Source organism: Miniopterus natalensis, chromosome 4 (genome assembly GCF_054644295.1).
Source record: "Miniopterus natalensis isolate mMinNat1 chromosome 4, mMinNat1.hap1, whole genome shotgun sequence".
NCBI classification, from domain to species: Eukaryota; Metazoa; Chordata; class Mammalia; order Chiroptera; family Miniopteridae; genus Miniopterus; species Miniopterus natalensis.
In genome coordinates, this window is record NC_142084.1 from 49582501 (window position 1) to 49606742 (window position 24242).

The 24242-nt window shown below is 38.1% G+C and overlaps 1 long non-coding RNA gene across 1 annotated transcript in view; it reads left to right on the plus strand.

The window, feature by feature from the left end:
* Positions 1–9498: 9498 nt before the first annotated feature.
* LOC107527546 (uncharacterized) overlaps positions 9499–24242 on the plus strand; it is a 44299-nt gene continuing 29555 nt past the window's right edge. Inside the window, exon 1 of the long non-coding RNA XR_001602293.2 lies at positions 9499–9642. This is a non-coding gene — a long non-coding RNA (uncharacterized LOC107527546). The remainder of the gene's footprint in view (positions 9643–24242) is intronic.

A 24242-nucleotide genomic window follows, 5' to 3' on the forward strand; every position in this document is an offset into this window, starting at 1 on the left:
TATAACTGCTAACAGTTATATTCTCATAATCATCCCAAATGTTAAATATTCAATTTAATACCAGAAATATTTACTAAGCACCTTCTCAGTGCCCAGTCCTAAGGGGAAAAAAATAATAAAAAACACCATGCAAAGAACACCTGTGATTTTCTAAGTTTTTATACTCCAACATACTTAATCACCACACTTTGACACAAACATTTTTATCTCCATTTTGCAGAAAGTGAAACTGAGCCTCAAAGATCGGTGATTATTTGCCAAGGATCACAGAGCTATGAAGAAGCACAGTGAGTCTCTAAAATCAGATCTGCCTCGATTCAAAGTACGTTTTTATTTATTTGTTGCGTGCTTGCTTTTACCACTCAGGGTTGTCTGTTCACAATAAGCGCAACGATGGCAGTTTCTCAACCAGATTATTTGTGGTCCCAAAGCTCCCAAACCAAATAACAATTGCCCTTCTAATTCTGACCTTTCCAGCTTGGACCCTTGTTTATCCTAATTATACAGGCCGTTGTCCCCATGCCATCGCAGCCTGGGCAGCCTCTTTGTGTGAGTGTGGGAAATGTTTAATAAAAACATTGGTGATGTTATCAAGGAGACAAAATGGAAGAAAGAGGCAATAGATTTGGGTAATTAATTTTAAGGACCTCCCATTTTTAAATTAATAACTGTCAGTATTATTTTTAAAGATATGGCCTAATATTTATTTCACCAAACAAAAGGCTCTCCCACTGGTCTGTAACTTTACTTGTGGTGATGTTAGTTCCTTTTATCACTCCTTCACTCGGTGATGTGGTTCATCTTCCTGGCCTAAGGATGTCTGCTGCTTTTCTTCTAACATAATAACAATTCACATTGGTATTAATGACATAAAGTCCAGCTCCTTCACCAGATTTTCTTTTGGAGATAAAGAATAGCAAAACATTACTTCAAATTTGAGAAGTCTCTTTAAAAAAATTATCTTGCTAAATATGACCTATCAAACACAAAATCTCACACATTTAGTTTAGGTCTTTAACTTCTTGGTACTTAAACATTATTGACTAAATTTCCTCATTTCTCTTATGCCTTTGATACTAAATCAAAACTAATGTGTTAAAAGATTTCCTTTCATTCATTTTCAATCTCAGGCTATTAAATTTGCCTTGGTATTGGTGTTTAATCCTGCATCCATATATGGGAAGGTATACACACAATTGATAAAAAAAATTTTTTTAACCACTTAGAAAAAACACTTGTCACCTATACAAGGTGCAGAGCCTCTGTTTTACTTCATCTCGGTCAAGTGCGAGTTGCTTGAGGGAAAAGATTTTGTTTTGATCATTCATACATGCTACTGCCGCCATATGTTATATTTCACAATATAACATACAGGAACTAAAGAAGGTGAAGACTGAACAAAAGCAGAAGGGAACTAAGTTCATTTAACAATTTCTTTTTAGAATCCACTAAGTGTCAGGCACTATGCTATGAACTTGAGTTACATTATATTATTTGTCCACACAGCGACGTTGAGTTACATTTTATTACACTCAGTTTTAGAACAGGAAAACAAGTGTTGGCGTGGTTGTTCAGCTATTTCCAGGTCATACATTCAGAAAATGGTACAACTAAAAGTGGAAGCCAAATCTGCCTGTCTCACATGTCCATGTTCTTTCCATTTCACCAAGCTCCTTCATGTATACAAACATAGCCCATAAACGTGAATTACTTACTCTGTATGAATAAATGATATAGCTCCTCATACAAACCAATGACCTAAAAATGTATTCCTGAACACTGTTATATAACTAGCAACTATAGTTTGAGGCACTCGAGAAAATGATAAATTTATTAAAGACTTCAGTCCTGCTGAGTCTGTCTCTGTCACCTCATATAAATAACAGTCTGCCGTGAAATCTGTAACAGCTTGAAGGTAAAGAGTCTTCATTTACAGATGCCAGCGTCGCTGCAGGAGCTCAATTCAGGCACATGTTTCTACAAGGTAGACACATTCCTACTCCCTGTCCTCCAAGACAGGACCCGGCTAGGCTCTTCACCCTCTCTTATGTTCTGGATGAATATGTGGTAGCAGCAAACTTACTTAAGTCACAGAGTTCTGTATTCTCCAAAGGTAACACCCCCTTGAAGAGGGGCTGTGTTGGCATTTTATAGCATCAGAATTCTTAGTTAGTCTCCTAAGGAGCCAATACAAATGCATCAATTTTACTTGCATGTTTGTTTTAGTAAGTAGGTCCTCCTAGAAATGTTGTGCTGCTGGTCAGCTCATCTTGGGTCTGTTCTAGTTGTCCTCTGATGCAGCCAACCCAAGGCCCACATGAGGTACAGGTTCCAGAGAAAGGCTCCTGAAGGCGTCTACAGTGTTAGATTTAAAGGGGGACATAAAAAGCATCTTGTTCAGTGCTTGGATATTTCATATGAGGCTTAAAGAGGTTAATTGACTTGCCCAGGCCTGTTGACATTTATGTTGCATAGTCCTAGGAGTCCTTCTGCCACATCAAGGTGCTGCAGAGAGCTCAAGGGAAGATATAGCCCAAACCCCAGAAACTCAAAAGGAGAAGTTGGTCAGAGTCAGTTTAGTAAATATCCCTGATCTGATTCCATAAAAAGCCAAAATGATTTCTGTTCATATGCCAAAGGAGTTAATAGTTCACATGAGAATTTTACTTTGCAATTTACTTTTATCTATACACAGTTTGCTTTTTGTTTTTCATCTTCCATTTGTTTGTTTGTTTTTTAATAAACTTATTGGATTTTTTGATCCAGGGTTTGCACACCCACATTTCTCAAGGATGTATATATTCCCTATTTCGTTTCTCCTTACAGAGGGATGTAGAGAGAAAATCAATCTCCAAAGAATGAGAAATGCATTCCTTACCCCAATAGAAATCTCAGTTGCTGCCTCTTAAAATATGACATATTAATCTAATGTGAAGAATATAATGTATGCTGAGTCTATTCAGAATTTTAAAAATGTGAAAGTGAAGGAAATTATATCAAAAATATATCTTATATTTTTCAAAAATGCCTAGGTATTGAAATGGGCTGAATCGTCCATGTGTCTCTCTAGATCTATTCTCCAGCTTCATCTTCCATTACCCTCAAATAACCACTCTGCACAATTGTAAATTATGTTCACTTTAAACAAATATACTTGTTGTTTTCAAAAACAACTTAAAGATCTTCACTTCCACATATATGCTCTTCCTGCATGCCCCATTCCAACAGTTCCACACTTTTCCAAAACCTATTTCATTATCCCATTTTTGCCTCCACATTTATACTCATTCCCCTGCCCTCTCTGACCTTAAAGGCCAACATTTGCAAAGAGCTACATCTTATCCAAATGCTAGTAAATATATGAAAGATTATTTCATTCTACAGCCTGTCTCAAACTCTTGAACCATAGAAACTTCTCCCTCCTTTCATCATCAGTAGCACTTATCATTTCTGTCACTCAATGGACACTTAGAAAATTCTACCTGAATTCAGAAGATACAGGAAACATAGCCCACAATATATACTTTAGCCTTTGACATCACTGACAGAATCTTGGGGAGCATCTTAATATAGTTATTGCCTTTGGGGTGAATAGTGATATGATACATCGACATAGCAAAATGGAGCCAGAGAAGAGAGAGTAAATTCCATTTGGTAAATAAGGAGCCAGCTTGTTCAGAGGAATAGCAAGTGCCCCTAGGCCAGAAATCTGACTATCATCCCAGAATCCTCCAGTCATCACTATTCAGCTAATCAGTTTTGCTTAATATTTCTCAAATTTAAATCCAGAACTTCTGCCCCACTGGTAACTACATTACTTATTTTTTTTTCATTCAAAACATACTTATCAAGCATGTACTGCATGCTAAGTGCTATTCTAGGAGCTGAAAATACATGGTAAATAATAATTTTTTTAAAAAAAGAATCGCCATCATATTGGAACTTCATTCTAATGGAAGGAAACAGATTAACAGTAATAATAATAGCAAATAAAAATATTTTAGAAGATAATAATTCCTAAGGAGAAAAATTAATCAAAAAAGGATGGTTGGTGCCTATGGGGTTCAATTTTTAACTAGGATCATTGGATCAGACCTCACCGAGAAAGCAATATTTTAGCAAATATGTGAGGATGCTGAGGAGCAAGCCAAGCAGATATCTGACACACAAGTCTCCTGTTCCAAGCAAAAGGAACAGAAAATGCAAATGGTCTGGATCAGGGACCGGTCTGTCAAGCCTGAGAAACAGCAGTGGAAAAGTGACGAGAGTAGGAGGCGATGAAATCAGAGAGGAAATGGGTGAGCGGGAGAATCCCAGAGAACTTCGGCTGTTACTCTGGGTAAAACAAGAACCCATCAGAATGTGATCGGCTCGCGTTATTCTCCAGGGAGAACAGGCTGTGAAAAGGTTCTACATTCTGCTGTGATGAATTAATTAATTCAGAACAGTCCTCCCGCTGAGAACTAGAAAAGCAGGATTTTAGAAAATCAGGGACTTTTCCCTCAGGAGCGCATGTCTACTCAGGAAGAGATTTCTGAGAGGATGAGACACAGCGCAGAGCGTTCATTTGACAAAGAGGACCCGGGCACAGAAGCGACTTCAGAGCCAGCGCGGGCGCAGGAGCTGCTGAATGCCCAGCCGACGAGCTGAGAAGGGGAAAGAGTGCTGATCTATGGGACACTTGCACATGCAGAATATGCATGTTGCGACCCGCTGAAGAGCCACTAGAAGACTAGTGAAAGGGTGTGAAACTACCAAGCAGATTAAGGGAGAAAATGTAAGAATAAAAAATTAATTTAAAAAAGTCAATAAAGGAAAGCTAAAGAAACAAAAAAAAGGTAAATAAAAAGCAAAGAGCAAAACAGTAGGTCTAAAGTCAAGATGGTAGTAATTAATGGAATAGTAATTATATGTATACAGGTTGAATATATATTGATCAAATTCTCTAGTAGGAAAACAAAGACTGCCAGACTCAACTTTTAAAAATGAAACCAGGTGATGCTTAACAGAAGCACTTCTACAATACAAGAATATAGAGAATTTGAAGTCGAGGAAGAAAAACATATGGCGTATTTGCTGGTTATGTCTCATCTCTCATTTCAAATAAATAAATAAAAACCCCTTTCTATTCCACTCTGTGATCCTGGGGCTGGGTCCTGCAAACAACATTTCCAGGCTGCCTGCTGGATTTCTGTGAATTTTTCTAATAAGGGTCATAGAGACAATTTGGAAAGCCCAGGGAAGGGTAAAGGGGCTTCCTTTCCTTCTTTCTGCCTGTAGCAGTGATCAGTGTTAGGTGGCCCCAGAAGTGGCAGGTCAAAGCCGTCAGCTTCCATTGACTCTCCCAGAAGCATCTCATCATGACCAACCCCTCAAGGGCACAAGCAGGAGCTGGGAGCTGGCTCTTCAGAAGTCTGGGCCACAGTTCCACTGGGTGACTCCTCCTGGCCTTGAGCAGCACCCCCTTTCTTTTTCCCAGGTCTTAACACCAACTCTACAAGGCCCTTCCTTTCACATCACTTTTTCTCTTTTGTTTCCCCAGGCTAAGAATAGTAGCTGCTTCCTCCAGTTACCTCAGTGTTCCTTTTTTGCACTTCAGCTCTGCAAATCTATGTAATTATTAAATCTTTAATAATCCCTTTGATTAAATTCCCTTTATTAAATCTTTTTATTGAAACATCTAATAGTGTTTTCATCTTCCTGGCTGGAAAAAAACATAAAAATACTAACCAAAGGAAAGTTGGTATAGCTACATTAATGACAGATGAAGTACACTTAGGTGAAAAAGCCAGGCTAGAAATAAAGATATTTCATAATGGTAATGCACTAGTAAAATATTACAATTCTAAATATGTATGTCCTAATAAGCGTGTCCTCAGAATTCATAAAGCAAAACAGAACTAAAGAACTAGGCAAATCAGTATTTATAGTGGTAGTTTGTAACAAATGCCTCTCAGGAACTGATAGACTATCCTGCCAAAAAATAAAAATAAAAATGAAGGTTGAGATGAGCTGAGGAGCACAACAAGGCTGGGGTGGTGACGGGGAGTGGGCGGCAACAGTAGAGGGAAGTCGGAATCCTTTACACTATCTGGGCAAGAAACGATAGAGTTACAACTAATGGAGCTTCAGAAGAGAGGCTGGATTCTGGATAGATTTTAAAGGTGGAAAGATTTCCTGATATTGGATGTAGGCTGTGAGCAAAAGAAAGAGTCAAAGACCCAGGCAAATAAGGGGATGGAATTGCCATTAACTAAGACGCAGAAGACTTTGTGATAATCTATTGGTTTGGGAAATCAGATTGGGAGCTCAATTTGGGCATATGAATTTGAATGTCTTTGATTTCTATATCTACATCCATTCCACTTATGTCATTTGCTTACTTCCACTTGTCATTTGCTTGTCATCCACTTAAAAGTGGAGGCTCGCTGCTGTCAGGAGCTCCTTACAATAATCTTCTTTTCTGGGTTTGGCCTCTCTCTGCCTTTCCAGCCTCACTTCTCACCCTCCTCCCCTGCTCCACATGTTTCTGCCATTCTGAACTAATTGCATCTCCTCGGACTCTTCCTTATTTCTGAGCCTTTTACACGTTATTTTTGATACTTAAAATATACCCCCTCTCTCTGCTTAAATAGGTGAGTTTGTCTTTCGGCCACATAACCATATTTCTGGAACTCCTCTGCTGAAGACCACGCCTGGCTCGCACCCTGCCTTTTACACACCGCCACCACCCATGTGTTTCCACTGGTGTACATACCACTTATCATACTAGATTGCAGTTGTTTATTTCTCTCTTTCTCTCACTAAACCAAAAGCTCCTTCGGGACAAGTAGCAATGCCTGTAAGCACACCTGATACAAAGGTGTCTGATATATTGCCTAGTACTAATAAAAGCCTCTTAAATAAATAAATTCTTTATTAAGGCACAAAAACAATCTCTGTGAAGATATATGATTCCCAAAAGATTGGAAAGCATGGCTTTCAAAATCTCTTTGTGTGTATTCTGGAAATTTAATTTTTAGGGTATAAAGCTGTCACATAACAACTGGGGAAAAATGAAGAGGAGTATAGTCCCCAAGGTTTTTCAGTATGATCACTCCGAAAGCCAGGCATACGTATTGGCCTTTGAATTGCATACAGCTTGTGCTAAGACTGTCACTCAGTGTGTAGACTCCTGGTGACTCCTACTCAAAAACATGCAACAAAACATTTTTCACTTCCTTTGGTTTTCAGGATGTATAATTTTTTATTCTCAAGCCCGTGAAAACAAGTAAGCTAATTATGGACATTGTCAGAAATGTTCCTCCTACAGAGAAATCAAAGATCTCATTGTCAATTGGGTTTTGAAACATAAGCCTTACTTTCCTGACCCTCTTGGTTTTCGCTGCTCCTTTGGCACAGCCCCTCAGTGTCGCAAGCCGCCTCGGCATTTTAAGTCTGTGATCTTGTCTTTCTGGCCGCTGCTTCAAGTATTTCCTCTGACCATAGCTTGTTTCATCTTACCTAGGACAGGGTGTGCCAGCTAGATTCCACCTACTAGCCAGCATTTCTCGGATTCAGGGAATCCATAGCTACCTACTCCCTTAGATGTGGAAAAAGATAAATCTAAAAACAAACAAACAAGCAAACTTGAGTAGACACTGAAGGATGTGTTTTCCACTTTTAAGAGTCTTAGATTTGGAAGGAATCTTGAAATGAAACTTTCATTTTTTTTCAGGAAAAAATACTTTCAAGACTGGTGTGTTAATATTTTTCATCTAAGTTATGACTCTAATGATGTATTTGCAAAGGGGGAGAAAGCAACAAATATTAACCAAAAAATCACACATAAAGCTCCTATTCTCAAAAGCATATGTAGAAATGCTTCATAACTATTTTGTATTTTTTCAAGTATATAATTTTAAAAATAGGTAAGTGACCTGTATCAGTCTAATCACTATGTGCTTTTGTTACATTAGCCACTTTAGTTAAGAATTACACCCCTGACAGACATGCTCTCCTTGCTCGCTTTATACCAAACATTTCCAAAGTCCCAAATTCCTTTGATGTTGGTGTTTAGCTTTGTGTTAGAAAGTTCAATGGGAGAGAGAGAAAGAGACAAGATGAGTTCTAATGTAAGAATCCATCTCACAGGAATCTATAACAAGAAGAAAAACAGGTGTGTTGCTAAGCAAAATATTTTTCCTACTGTCCTATTCATGCCCTTTTCAAACACCTCATTTATGAGACCAAAGCAGCTGTCACTGCACTATTTTGTAAGTCAGAGCTAATTTATTTATTCTCTCCCTGGTTCTTAGAGAGCTAAATGCTGCTGCTGTTGTTGTTTTTGCTCCTTAACATACTAGAAACATAATACTGATATGTAACACTTGCTAATTGGAACACAATGATCTTTAATTTTATATGGTGCTCATTTCAACAATATACACTTATTCAAAGAATAGATGTTTAGTATAAGATATAAAGTCACTGAAAAAAGGGAGGGAACAGGCTTTAACCGTAAAAATTGTACAAAGGCGAGAAGGATGGGAGTAGAAATTTACTGATGTTCGCCCTAATGAACCTTTAGAGGAGCTGGAGGAGGAGACATGGAGAAATAATTATCAAGAAATAGAGGTTGGCACTAAGCATCCCTCTGTGTGGAGTAAGAATTCTCTGTGCCCACATAGATATAGATCAGATTTCTCTTTAATTTGTTTTCTAATTTTACCCTTTTAGATATTTTTAACAGATTGCCTACAGTAAATTGTTTGGCCACTTCCAATTTTTCTGCATCAAAGTAATCACACATGTTATAAAATAAATGATAGAAATAAAATTTTAAATTAAATCTAGATGTTTTTAGATACGTTTTTTTCTATCAATATTCATGTTCCACTAGGAAAAGTTGTAGAAGCATATTAAAAGGGTTCTAAACCCCAGAGTTTTTGTCAATTCCATTGTTTAGGCAAAGGTAGAGTTATTAGAATGATCAAAGAATTTTATGCCAAAATAATGTAAAAATCCATCATAAAATATCTCAGTTATTGAACCTAAAATTGACTTGCCCGTGTTCTGAATTACACATTTCAGTCAAGTTGTACAAGGCCTGTTAAAGCAATACATGACCAGATCTGTCATTTTATTATGCCAAATACAGCAAAGATCTACAGGTCAGTCATGGGACTGTTTGCCTTATATTTTCTGGAAAGGTGAAGCCTCTTAACTGAATCCTACACTTAATCATCCCCAAATCCCAAGCTATATCTCCTAATCCCTGTTTCGATTTAAAATAAAATTCATTTTTTGGTGTTCTGTGTGAGTTTGCTTCAGGCCTGACTTAGAGATTTATGAATAGCATTTACTGTTTGCTTGCTGACTACTTCAGCGGTTCTGATTCCTCTGGGTGATTTCCACAAGGCTGGTAGTGGGGAGGGGGCGGATTGGTGAATGATTTCATGCAGAAAAACACTGCACCCTCACACTCAAAGCCAAAACAAATACTTTGAGGATGAAGTAAGCTCTGAATTCAAGTAGTACATTTGATTTGAGAATACACTGATGCCCGAAACTTAGGCTGTTTTCAATATTCCTGCTGCATTCTACTTCTGAAGAAAGTGCCCCTACGTTGCAGGGATGAAACCCAGTGGTGGACTGTAAATGGTGAGTCCTCCTTTATTTATTTATTGGACAACGTTCCATCTGAATTTTGCTCAAAGTAAATTGTTTTTCTCAGGTGGAAGTTAGTGCCCAGAAACAGAGAATGAAGGCAGCAGCATTGGCCAGTCAAAATACTGGTGTATTTTTTGGATTAAGAGAATGGGGGAGGGGGCGTGGCAGGGAGCGCTGGAAGAAAATGGGGCTGTGTGTGCCCCAATGTAGAACACTGGCCAACAGCCTGCAGCATCCAATAGCAGTAAGTTATCCCTCAGTCCCCAAAGTTTAAAGGGCTCTGAAATTTTCAACAGTGATGATGATGCCTTATTTCTCTAAAGCCTCCCCTCTCTTGGCCTCTGAGACTGACCCTTCCCTCTCGCTTTTCCTACTGTTTTAGTCACCTTTCTTTCACAGACTCCAATGGTTCATTCCCTGCATAAGTGTTTCCCAAAGTGCTGTCCACTTGCATGAGAATCCCCTGGGTGCGAATCGGAATTCCTCAACGTAGAATATGGAAATCTGTGTTTGCCGGGCTACTTAAGTGAGATTCTTATACACAGGAAAGAATCTCTACCTTAAAAGGTTTTGTCCAGCATGTTTCATCTCTCTCCACTCACTTCTTCGACAACTGCAGGCATGATATTTTCTTCAAACTGTCACTTAATATATTTATTAATCACAGTCACTCTCTCCAGCCCCAGATAATCTCCTGGCCTCTGGGTCCACTTTATCAACATTCCACTGCATATCTCCACTTAGATGACCCATAGTAATCAAAATACCCCATCACACACACACACACACACACACACACACAGAGGCACACACTAAAATGTTTGTTCATAATTCACAACTCTTATCTCAGATACTAGCAGTGGTATCTACCCATTTTCCCCGTTCATAAACCTTGGGGTAATTCTACATTCAATTATGTAGCAAGTTCAGTTAATTTTATCTTTTAACAATCTGTACTTTAAGTTCGGGACTTCGTGGATTCTCATTTGGATGACTGAATTATCCTTCTAATTAGTCCTCCAGCTTTCAGCAAGAGACATTATCATAGAGGGGGAAAAAAAGCAGGTGTCACTTCGTTTTTGCATGACTGTGGGTGATTTAATTTTCCTCCTCCTAGGATAATAATTATTAAAGCAATTAAGCAGGTAAAACACCGAGCACAAGACCTAGAAAAGATAAACATGAAATACTTGCTACTTTTACTCCTTCAGAGTAGGGAAGCTTTCATTCTGTTTTCAAAATAATTATTCTAAAATGCAAATCTTATTATACACAATTCACAAATAATCATGTCATGCACCAACTTATAAACATCCAAAGACTTCTAATAAAGCTACAGAGTATTAGCTTAACATTCAGGGCCCTTCATGTTCTACTCCTCCTGCCATTTTCCCCTCAGGCTTCCATGTGCCCTTGCACCAGTTATTTCCAGAACTCCTGCAAGAATTCGTTCGAGGAGCAAACTCGATTTCCTTTGTGTGTGGCAAAGGTTGTCTTTGTGGTCTGCTGCCCCCTGCCGGCCATGGGCGCGAAGAGCCAGTGCTGGCTCCTGGCCAAAGGGACCCTGTAATTCATCCCAAGTTACTATCTGCTTATGTAAAAATGTATTTGGACATCCAAGGCTGGTTTTACACGTAACTTTCAGAATCTTTCACAGTGACATGAGCGGAGTAGCAGTGTGAATTTACAGCCAGGCTTTCTAAGCCATTTAGCGCTCTCCTAATAATGAAATACTGTTACCAGTACCCCAATCTTCATCGGTTTCATCTATTCATTTCACTGGGACCAGGACTTCGAAATAAAGCCCCAGTTTTCTTTACAGTGCACCCCAGTACCTATTCATTTAAAGGTTAACCCTAGGATAGAAGAGAAGGTTCATTTTGAAAGGGCTGTCTTTGGGGATTGTTTCCAGAGGAGCTCTTGAAAGCCTTTTGTAGCTAAAGAGACACTGATCAAAGAGGAGCACTAAAGCCCCAGGGACCGCAGGCCTCTCATTCCCAAGGCTACTGGGATACTCTAACCTACGGAGCAAGTTTGCTGACCCTTGTAATGTGTTACATGTGATCTTTTTTATCATTCTAAGGTAGGTAGGAAAATATAGGCTAATATAAAAATTAAGCAGAACCAATTTTTTTCCTAAGACATTTTAGTTTGTTTTTTAAAAAATATCTCTAATCATTCATTTGAATTTATGATGGGAACAGATGAGACTAAATATATTATATACTCCCTATATGAGCAGAATGTAATTTATTGTATTAAAAAGAATTCTAGATTTACCTTGGAAGAGATTCTGATTACAATAAAAGATTTTTATTATTCTAGTATTGTGAACATAAATACATATGATCCATAAAGCCTATTGATAAGAAACGTATTCAATAATCCATCTTTCACAATGAAATAGAAGTTCAGGTATTTTCTTCCTATGACATCAGTGTACCAAAATGCTCAGTTTCGCCAATCATGCAGCAATATATTTCTAAGTATTAATCCCTGCCATTTACATTTCTTACCCTCCAAATTCACTGCCAGCCCCCTATTAAAGCTGCTAAGTTATTTTCTGCTTATCTCCTCAAAGGAAGGGTGTGAAGAACACAAGTCAGGGAAAACAAGAGTATTAATATTTTTCTGAGTTTTGTCTTTAAAATAACAAATTCCTTAGAGGAGTAATAAAGCAAAGGCAATATATTTGAATGAGGGGGCGCATAAATATTTTATGATATTCTGCAGGCAAGGGGTGAAGTGAGCCATGGAGGAAAAGAGAAACAAAAGGGGGGATTAATGACAATATAGATGGATATGGGTCCTGGATAAAGAGTTTCTGAAGCCTGCCTCCCCAGGAAGACAGTGTCACTGTGGATTATTGTGTGAGACCCAAGATCAAAGAAAGCCAGTGTATCTTCCCTGGAAAGAGTCCTCACGGGGGGTGTGACTGGGCAATGCATCTAAGTAGACTCTGCCTATTTCACTAATAACATATGAAAATGGGGGAATGATTCTTGTGTCCCCAGGTAAAGCCCAGAAAAAAGCAAAGATGCCTCCAAGACTTAAAGAGACCAGGCAGATAAGCTCAGGGGACAACTCAGCATGATATTCAGGAATCAAAGATCAAGGTTCGAATGGGACAACTGACATCTCACTAGATCTTTGTAAGACAGGCAACATCTGCTTTTCGTTCTTCTAATCTTATGGAATTTTGTTAAACGACTATCATTTTATTCCCCAAATTTTGATATCTATCTTAGGTAGAGGACCGCGAAATTGGCCAAAATCAACTTTTCCCACTGTCGTGAAGCGGGTGTTCAAAATGAAAGTTAGGCTAATTGGTTTTTTAAATGTGGAGCTATTTTTTTTTTATAACTGTGAATGTGCAACCCTTAGAGTTTATTATAAATTATCCATTCACTTGAATCTATTTAACATTCTCATTCTTTGTCAGAACTCATCACCATTAGTGTTCCCATGTTCAGTATTTGTCATCATGACCCAAATACTTATTGATCATGTATTTTGAGTAGGACACTGAGGTTGTGTTGAGCCGGAGTACATGAGTGGTAAATTTTATGCAATGAAATGTGTTTTTAAGTTTTAGGACATTTAGTGAGAGAGTGAGATAGCTAACAACATTTGTGAAGAAGTTGCTCGGTCTATAATAATACATCTCCTACTGAGAATCAGAAGAGGCAATGCAGGGCCAGCTTGAATTGCTTCAGAAGGCTAAACTGATGAATGTTTGAGTCAAATACATAAGCAGCATTGCCACAGAATGTGAACCTGTAAGACAGGACCCATGGAGTCCAACTAATTGATCCAATTTTCACATGTATATATCCTTTGAGTTTTTAAAAATGCTGGAAGTATTTCAAAGTTTGAACTACTTATTAAGCTTCCAGAAAATGCTAAAGTTCGACTTCAGAACTGATAATTAGAATGGTACTCTACCTTAGATCACACTGTTTCTCCCTCAATATTCTTAGATACTTCAAGATGTTCGATGTGTTAAGAATGAACAAAAAGCTTACGTAGTCTGGCACGGTTTGCAAGTAAAACTCACAAAGCCTGCCTCTCTTTTTAGCTTCAGACTCTTTTCTTCCACAAGGGGGAAAAATTCTGACACATTTCTCAAGGATTCTTTTATTCTGTCACTTGTCAAGCAGAGAGTAAAAAAACACCTTTCCTCTTCCCCTACTAATATATTTTGTGACTTTTTCATCAGCCCAGCAACTCTGAAAACCTGCTGAAATTTGCATTAGTGTACCCACACAGGAAACTACATTTGCCTCCAAAAAGGAGAAAAAGGTTCATTTCACTGTGAAAACATATATTTTATATACAGGCATATTAAATAATACAATAGTTAATAAATACAAGAATGAAATCTGTGTTTCATATACAACTGTTATCCCACTTTTGCCCCACCCTGTGCACACACACACACACGCACACATTTGTACTTCTAGAAACAGATAGGTATTTTAACATGTAAAGATGTAAAAGGTGTAAAGTAAGAAGAATTCAGGAGATGTGGGATGTGAAAACACGAGGGGAAAGACCATATCTCTAATTATATATTTGTACCATATCAAATAGTATGAAAATCAAAATTTAAAAAGAGAGCTTTATATTCACCAAATGATATATCCAAAGCATGAAAATGTTAAACCTTATAATTAGGAGCAGTTTAGTTAACATCACAGCAAATACGTTTCACAGTTTCACTAGCACAGATAATAAATGTGGTGCTCTGGTAAAATACTAATAGGGACAGATGAATAGTCTTATAACATATGGGTTTCTTTCTGGTACAAAGCAATTGGCAAAGAGTAGGGAAGGAGATTGTAAAGTAGAAGCAGTAGAAACTTGGAAGTTTGCTATAAAAATATTTTTAAATTCATTGCTAAAAGCATACTGTGGATTTTAAATGAACAAGAATGATCAACACACACTGAGGATCTTTATTTTTATTAAAATATTGTTTTAATGTTGACATCATTGCAGGAGTCCCCCTTCCCCCTCCTTTTTCCCACCTCCCCCCTTCCCCACCTACCCCTTCCTTGGCCTTTACCAAATTAATGTCTGTGTCCAGGGGGTATGCACATATGTCCTTTAGCTATTTCCTTCACTGTCTTTATCGAGTCACCCCCCCTGCCCCCCTTGGACACAGTCCAGTCTGTTCCATGTATTCACTCTTCTGCTTCCATTTTGTTCATCATTTTATTTTGTTCATTAGATTCCACATATAAGGAGATCATTCTGATACTTGTCTTTCTCTGGCTGGCTTGTTTCACTTAGCCTAGTACCTTCCAGGTCCATCTCTGCTGTTGCAAATGTAGATCTTTAAAAGTGCACATCTTACAGACATTGGTATGGGGAAGGCCTGGGGGTAGAGGGGGTCAATGGGGGGGAAAGGGGGACATCTGTAATACTTTCAACAATAAAGATAAAAATGTTTTTAAAAGTACATGTCTTAGAAGAGCACTAGATTTCCTGTTTCAAAAGTCTTGCCCTTTCATTGCTGTTTTTTCACCATTATAATTATAATATCTTGTACCAAGATTCAAATATGGATTACTCCCATTTCTTTTAACTGGATGATGCTAATAAATTTTCTAATAATGAATTATGAAGTGTCTCAATAGTAGGTTTTGTAAAAATACTGCATAATTTATAAAACATGGAAATAATTGCCAGCGGTTCAGCTTTCTTAACTTTTTTGTTCCTCTCCAATGTACATAGCCTCTTTGTAGTATATAATTCTGAAAATATTAATTATAACATCCTTTTGATATTAGGAGGGAAAACTAAATCCACTCTGATTTTTTAAAGTTTAAAGTAAATTATTCACAAGGTTCAATATGTTCAACTATGATCCTTACAAATTGTGTTCTAACTGCATTACTAATTTTAAAGCTGGGCAACAGTGAAAACATAGCAGTGAGTCAGAAAGTTATGTACAACTGGTACAATTATAATCTAGCTCATAAAAGTATGTCATTGGTCCTCTTCTTCAAAGGCTATGCAAATTTAAGACTAAAAAATTAAGAAATCCAAATCTATTTATAGTATACAAATGATTTCTATCCATAATCTAGTAAGGTCTTATGGTTTAGACCTATTATAAGAAAGATATAACTCCTTCAAAGTTTCCCAAGTGTAATAGCACAAATATTTTGAAAGATAATTTAACACTAAATTTTTCTTATTAATCAAACCACAAGAAAATAAAAACTCAAAACAAAAACAAAAAGAACTAAATAACCTGATTATATCATTGACAAAAATACATATAAAATAAGAAATTCAAAATAGATTTTTCAATTTCTTCTTAGCAGATTCATTGAAGTATATAGTAGTTAAATAGAGAAATGTCTATTAGTCATCTCACCATTTATAGTAACCTTTCTCTAGGCAATAGAAATAATACTCACATATCTTTGGAAACAACAAATAATAATGTTTCAACGTAAGGACACACTTTAAATTGTACTGTTTTAGAATTATTTTTCTAATTTTAATTCATGTATAATTATTTCCAAATACCTAGTGGTATATTAAAATGATTGTCAAATGTTTTGTACAACTTTATTTTTGAAACTTTTTTTCATAGCAGCTTACTGTTTGAGTCCCCTTGGTTATTTATACATAATGTAATTTTTTTTCATTGGCTATACATACAAGAAATTCTGCATAAAAATCCAGTTGACTTGTAACTCTAACGTGTTCACTTTTCTCAGCTTGACAAGTAAACATAAAAGTCTTTTTTTTTTAAGCTGCCTACTGAATTTTTTTATAGGAAACAAGACATAAAAACAATTACATGTTGCTCCAGGCAATTCTGAATCAGTTCAGTTTTTTCATTCAGACCTGAAAAATCCCCAAAACTCAAGATGAGTAATCTACATCTACATGACAAAGTTAAATACAAATGTTTAAAAAGAGTTTATTGAAATGTGACAAGCTATTGATATTGATCTATGCCTTAGATCACAACAGCTAAAACCTAATTACTACAGTACTTTATTGTTACTCATAGATGTTCTGAGAAACCGCTATCTAGTGGAAATTCTAAAATTTCTAGTCTTAAAATATATTACAGTAAACATCTCAAGACAAGACCTACCTTCACCTTACATTTCACTTGGTAAGTAATGGAACTAATACTGATCCCATAAAAGTCAATCTACCCAGGTGGGTGAGCAGTAATATGTATGACTGGAGCTACGACTGCTGCAATATACTTAGTTTCCCAAACCAGAGAGGAATTTTCTGACTTACAGCTGTCCCTAAGCCCCTGCATCCCTATCTCCACATGCAAACTGTCCCATCGTCCTCTTGATCCCACCTGAGTGCCTCTCCAACCCATCCCTGTTTCTCTGTTTCTACTGCTACTGTTTATTTTACTGTTTACATCACAGTACTTCTTACTTTCAGTGCTGCCAGTGTGTCATCTCCACGCCTCCCATTCCTGAGGCTGTTGTCCTAATTGCAGTGAGCGTGAACTTCCTCTGACCCAAGTTCCCTCCTTCAGTTTCTCTCCTCGGCCCACAGCGTCCACGTGCCTGGAATAGCATACAGGAGAGGACAGAGCACCCGTGACCTCGCTGGTCTTTTTAGCTTTACCGTCCCCCAAAGCCCTCTCATCCTATATTTCATTTTAAAACTACTGTCACTTTCTTAAACAAACCAGAGCACTGCATGCTTTGCCCATGCAGTCCTTCCCTCTCTATCCCGTCTCACCCGCAGCCGCGTGTCCCAGAAACCAAGTGGCTCACAGCTGCTGAGCAGCCCGCGTGCAAGGGCTCGCTCAGGCCTGGTAGTGCCCGCTGGGCCCTGCGCGTGTGCCCCCGCGGCCCCTGGGCTGTCCTGCAGGCCCTTTGAGGATGGCGGCGTGTCACTTTCATCTCTGCATCCTAAGCACCTCCTAGGGTGTCCAGACCACAGCACCGAATCCATGTTTCTTGAATGAGTCACTGAATCGATAACACAAAAGTTTATTCTGTCTTTCTAAGGGAGATCTATGTCAAATTACATATTGAAATACCTCTCAGAACTACAGGCTGGCTCAGTAAGGAAGGATGTTGGCAGTCCATTGAACTGCCATCCTTTTTTAAAAAAAAAAAAATTTTGAGTAAAACAGCTCTCCTAAGTTAAACCACATCCGGAGTCACAGAGTAAAGAAACACTTAACAAAGTTTTTCCCTTTGGCTTTTTGGAGGCCTGTGGACACAGAGTCTAAAGGAAGCACTTTTTAATTTTTCTGCTGTCATCAGTAACCTCAAATTGACACCAGTTGAATTAAAATGCCCTCTGCCTCATCTTTACCTACTTCTCAGTACTTTAAACTTAATTATACCCTCATAAAAGCTTAAGATGTGGTAAAGAGTATTGTGTTCTAAAAAGGAAATGGATATGGAGTCAGGAAATCTGTGTTTTCACTACTGGATTTTTCTTATATAAACTTTGCTATTTTGTAGGGTTGCAAATACAAATTAAAACCACAATGAGGTACCACCTCACACCTGTCAGAGTGGCTATCATCAATAAATCAACAACAAAAAAGTACTAAGGAAAAAACCTAACAAGATACCTTCAAGAGCTTTATTTTAAAAATTTAAATATCACTGAAGTGCATAATATATCTTCACATGAAATGTCATAAAAATATCAATCATTTCTAATTTGTCTATAAGCTTCATACGATTTAAAACAATCTCAATAGAACTTTTTGTAGAATCTGAGGAAGTGATTTTAAAATGTATATAAGGGTAGATAAGGGTCAAGAACAGCTAAGACAATTTAATTAAAAGTAAGTTTTGGTGCCCTAGTTGGTTTGGCTCAGTGGTTAGAGCGTCAGCCTGAGGACTGAAGGGTCCCAGGTTCGATTCTGGCCACCCTAAATCCAGGATTGCTGAGCTCAAATCTTGCATTCTTCCCATTATAACATCTGATTCTTAGTCCTTTGAAAAATTATTAAAATTGAGTGTTTGTAGTTCCTTCCTATACAATAGTACTGAAAGGTCAAAGAAAAGTCATATCATGAAGTACTTAGGTGTCCAGGTATATAAAGCTTACCAGGAGCAGTTTCTTCATTTATATAATACAGCTTTCAGACTGAATGATTGCTAAGGCTTCCCGAAGTTGTTGGGTGTTTTTTTAATTTTAAACTAACAACTAAATTGTAAAATTTGATAAATTGAGCAAATATTAATTTAAAATTTTTAACTTTGAACATGTTACTATTGGGTCATGAATTTTAATAGAACTAAGACAGGGAGACATAACTGAAGTTACTATTCTTAACATTATATTATAAAATGAGAGCACAAGTGATATCAGGTTAAAATTTTGGAACCAATAATAAAATATATTATTATTTCATTGTAGCTCATTAAAAACATGAAGTTACATTGACTGCATTATTCTAAGGCTGTTAATATATATTTTTAATATATATTTTTATTGATTTCAGAGAGAGGAAAGGAGAGGGAGAGAGAGAGAGAGAAACATCAATGATGAGAGTCCTTGATCGGCTGCCTCCTGCACACCCCCGACTGGGGACCGAGCCCGCAACCCCGGCATGTGCCCTGACCTGGAATCGAACCCAGATCTCCTGGATCCTAGGTCGATGCTCAACCGCTGAGCCACGCCCGGCCGGGCCTAAGGCTGTTAATATTAAAATTATATTTTGTCTTTAGCCAATATCATGATTCTCGGTGATTATCGCTGCCATTGCAAATGTAGTTTAAACTCTAAATTTCTTTTTTATTATAACTACAGCTATGATTATGATTATCAGTCCTTTCCATAAGAAAATGGAGGATCTTGTCTACCAAAGAGAAGGCTCGGCTATTTTTATACACAATTGTTACTCTCCGAGACCTGTAGATGTAAAACATTAAGTCCTTGTTGGAAGGTCTTATACTTAGAACAGATAATTATACTTTTGCTCCCTTGATAATCTAAATGTGTTTTTTAAAAAAGCAAAAAACAATTTATGGCGCAATTTTTTTTCAACTCACCAGGCCCCTGACCACCCCAAACAGAATAAAGCTCATGGTACAAGGTAGTAGATATTTAATAAATAATTGTTGAATAAATTAGTAAGGTAGCACAGGAAGAGAATATACACCAGGGAATATGGTTCTCAGCTGACATTAGCGGTCGATATTATAGTGTTTTATATTTTAACACATCGCTGTAACAAAACTGACTAGGAACTGATGACTTTCATTAAATAAAAAAAATTATGTTTTTTCAACTCTTTCCATTTTGTGGAAAGCCATATTTACAAATTATAGAAGCAATATAAATACAATAGGTTGGTCCGATGTTACAAGCATTTCAACCAAACTTTATGCCTCATTGTTCAATTTTATATACTAAAAATACATTTGTCATAAATCTAGGAGCATTAGCCTTTTTTTAAGATTTTGTCATTTTTTTCTATTATTAGGATAAAATTTTAGTTAATAAACTTATGGTTTGAAATCTACTGAAGTTCACCTACTCAGCTGATGTTATGAACAAAATTTATACTTGTGAGGTATAAAAGCATGATCTGTGTTTTCTGTATTATTAGACTGTTCAAAGGTATTTACGTTGGTACGTACAAATGTTCTTTTAAAACTATATCTGACAGAGAACAAACTGATGGTCACTAGATGGGTGGGGGGTTGAGGAGATGGGTAAAAAAAGGTGAAAGGGATTAAGAAGTACAAATTGCCAGTTAAAAATAGTCGTGGGAATTTAAATACAGTATGGGGAATATAGTCAATAATATTGTAATAACTGTGCATGGTATTAGATGGGTACTAGACTTATCAGGGTGGCCACTTCTTAAGGTACATAAACATCTAATTACTATGCGGTACACCTGAAACCACGTAATATTTATTGTATGTCAACTGTAATTGCTAAATAAATTTTTAAAAATTACTTGTTAGAAAAAAATACATTTGTGAGGGAGTGATAATAATGATTAGCATTGTAATAGATCTGTTTTGTGTTCCCCATGGAATAAACTCTACTGTCTGCAGGGGCGCCTCCCAGGGAAGCCACACGTCCTGCACCTGCCTGTCGACTTGCAGGCTGTCACAGACATTGCACTTAGTACTCTAAGGAAGCAGTGGCATGGGCGTGGTAGCCTCATAGGGTTCAAACCCTGTTTTGCTTCTTAGTTTTCATGCTCTGCTTGGACATGTTGCCTAACTTCTCTCTGCCTTAGTTTGTTTTTTTAATCAGCAGAACAGAAATAGTGTAATAGTATTACATTTTTAAGATGGCATCTATTAATATTATATATGCTTTTAATATGTAAAATGCTAATTAAGCATTAATAAATTTTAACGATTAGTTTTGTTCTAGTGATTGTGAGAGAGTAGTAATCCCTAAGTCACTTTTACTTTTCTATGCAAATCTTGATCTTCTGCTGGAACAACTAGATGAAGGTCCTGTTAATTCTATTTCTTCTCCATTGTCAATGGTTTCTCATCATCATCTCTAAATGTAACTAAGGTGCTCTTATCCCTGTCTAAAATAAAAAAACTCCCCTTTCTTTGATTCTTCCTTCTTTTCTAAGTATGAATCTGTCTTCTCTTTTTATTCCAACTTTAGGTCTTAAACACTCACCGTCTCCTTTTTCCTCCTAAACCGTTCCTGTGTTTCTACTTTAACTTCACCCTCGGAAACGCTTACTGTGTGTCCACACTGGGGGACGGCATGCCTGGTAGTGGGGACGCAGTGGTGAGGGAGGTGCACCGGGCCCCACCCGCGTCAGTGTTCTGCCTCCACCTTTCTGCTGGAACCTCTCTCTGTGAAGGTTACAACATCTCCAGCTGGAGAAGGCGATGGCCAGTTTTCTCTCTGTTTCATGGAACACCTCAGGGGCCTTTGAGAGGATGACATTCCTGAAACTGCTCTCCCTGGAGCTTCACGCTACGGCCCCTCTGGGTCTCCCCGCCTGTCAGGGCCTGCACATTGGTCTCCTTAGGTCCTCTCAACCTCCGCCTCCTTTCTCCTATTTCTTCTTCATCATCTTCTTTTTAAAAATACTTTAAGTGTTCCCTAGAGTTCTGTCTTTGGCTCTCTTCTCTTGGGATTCTCAGAGAAGCATTTTCATATCCTGCTCAGTGAAATTCCAAAGATAGCTGGGAGTCGTCATGCCCAGACCCGCTCAGCTCTCTCCCTCGCCGTCGCAGTCGTGACTGTGCCCCTCTGGCACCTGCTACCTCACCTGAAAGCAGCACCGCCGATGCCGCCTCCTCCCCAAACGCATAGCCTGCGGCCATCCTCAGCGTCCCCCTCACAAACCACACAGCCCACCCGCCCCACCCCCTCTGCCTCCTTCCCAGCTCCTTAATCTCCCTTCGCCACCCTCTTCGCTTTCCTTCAGACTTTCCCCCACCTCTCAGCTCTGCCAAATCTATCTAATTGGCAGTTCTAGCTAAATAAAAATGAAATCTGAGCCTTTCACAATCTGGCCCTAGTTTTCTCTGAGTTATAGTGCCTATTGCTTTTCTACTCCAGGTGCCATGAGCTGAATTGTGCCCCCCCCCACCCATCACCCCTCCCCCACTAATTCATGAAATCCTAACCTCCAGTGTGACTGGTATTTGGAGATAGGGCCTTTAGCAGATAGTTAAGGTTGAATGTGGTTATACGGTGAGGCCCCATGGCGATAGGATTGGTGGCCTAACAATAATAGCAATACTCCTAAAAGAGAGAACCCCCTCCCATGCCATGTGGGGACACAGTGAGAAGGCAGCCATCCTCAGCCAGCCGGGAAAGAGCTGTCCCGGGAACCAGGTCGGCGGGCTCCTTCGTCTGTTACTTTTATCCTGTAGGACTGTGAGAAAATTAATTCTGTTATTTAAGCCACCCCAGTCTTGTGCACAGACTAGTACACCAGGTCCCAAGTAAGCTTTAGTTAAGCTCGAATTTTTATTTCTGATCACTATTATTGGACAATACCAAGTTTTTACATCCTCTCTCCCCTCTGCCTAGACTTCTCTCCGCTTTCCTCATGTAGGAAACGCTCCTCATCTAAGAGCAAGCTCAGTTGTCTCCTCCGTCTTTCTTAAATGCCTTTACACTCACAGAAGCAGTACTGGTAGCATTTACTTTTAGAAACGATTTGCTTGCATTATAGCAATTTAACATCTCACTACTATATTTCTCTACCTTAACAGTGAACTTCTTAAGCCAAGAAAAACTCTATTTTATTCTTCTCTGTATTTCCAGGGTTAAGCACACTCTTTAGACAATGAGAAAATACAGTTAAATGAACTAACGAATTGATGAATGAGAAATAGAGAGGTGGAGTGAATTTCCCTAAATCACTGGTACTAAATATTCTGTTAGAATGATACTCTTGGCCTCACACACCCTTTCCCTTTCACTTCAATCAGAGTGACTTACGATTGAAGAAGAGGCTAAGAGCACTTAGTTGATACCTTTCCTCTCTCTCTTGAGGTCCACCTGGCTACAGCAGTATATATTCTGTTCTCCATGCTCATTCAAAGAGAGGAAAGACCGCTCTTGCCCAGCATTCCCTGTGAGTGAGTGGGTAAGGTTTTCTAACTCAGGGAGAAGTATTAGGAAGCCCCATTTGGCTCTCGCAATAAGCCATGTCCTTTAGTATCAGCATCATCAGCATTTAAATTGATATATTGATCCTTACTTGCCTAATTTCCATATCTATCTCTCAGATGGTTACAAACTTGGAGGAGAGAGAGGGGTGCTATTTATCGGGCCCTCTAACACCTCCATATTTAAAATGGCCAGAAATAGGATTTGTGGCCAAAGTGATGCTTCAACAGCAAACTTCAGCAAACCCAAGGGAATACTGAAGACATTTACAAGGAGTTAATTAATAGGTGTACATATGGTAGCAAAAACACTTGGCAGAAGCCTTGTGTTTGAATATATCACGGAGCAAATCTGCTGTAAATGATGTTGATTTAGCTTCCAGAAAATATTTTAATGGAATTTAGTCTTATTTAAGCTCTCACATTGATAGCCCTAAAATAAATAGGTTCTTTTAAAAATTTACCCAACCAAAGTTATTTAAATGGAATCAGCTAAGATTTTGAGGCCACTTTTAAAAGACATGCCCTTCCCACAACCTTTATTGCCCCTCATTCTTTCTCTTAAGCCCTGAAAGTATACTCAATTAGGCTTTCAGACAATACTGTAACCAGCACATGTCCCAGGTGAGCAAGTCACACAACTTACCTGGTTCTTTAGACAACCACGAACCTGCTTGGAGCTTCCTTTCTGACACAGAGAGTTTGAGTTCTGACTTCCAAAAAACGCTGACATATTCTGTACCTTTCTTTTTCCCCAAAATATTTAACCCACATATTTATCATGAAAAACAAATACTCCACCCTATAAGGTAAAAAAAAAATCCCCCCATCTCAGCTGCCATTTCTCTTCCTCCACTTTTAGAGGCTACTTTGATTCACTTCTTATCTTTGTAGAATCCTTAATGTTTTTATTTCTGTGGGTCTTTCTGGTTCTCTCTCTCCTCTGCCTTCAATTATGTGCAATACAATGTTATACTACTTGTCAGTGTTTTCATTAAGTAA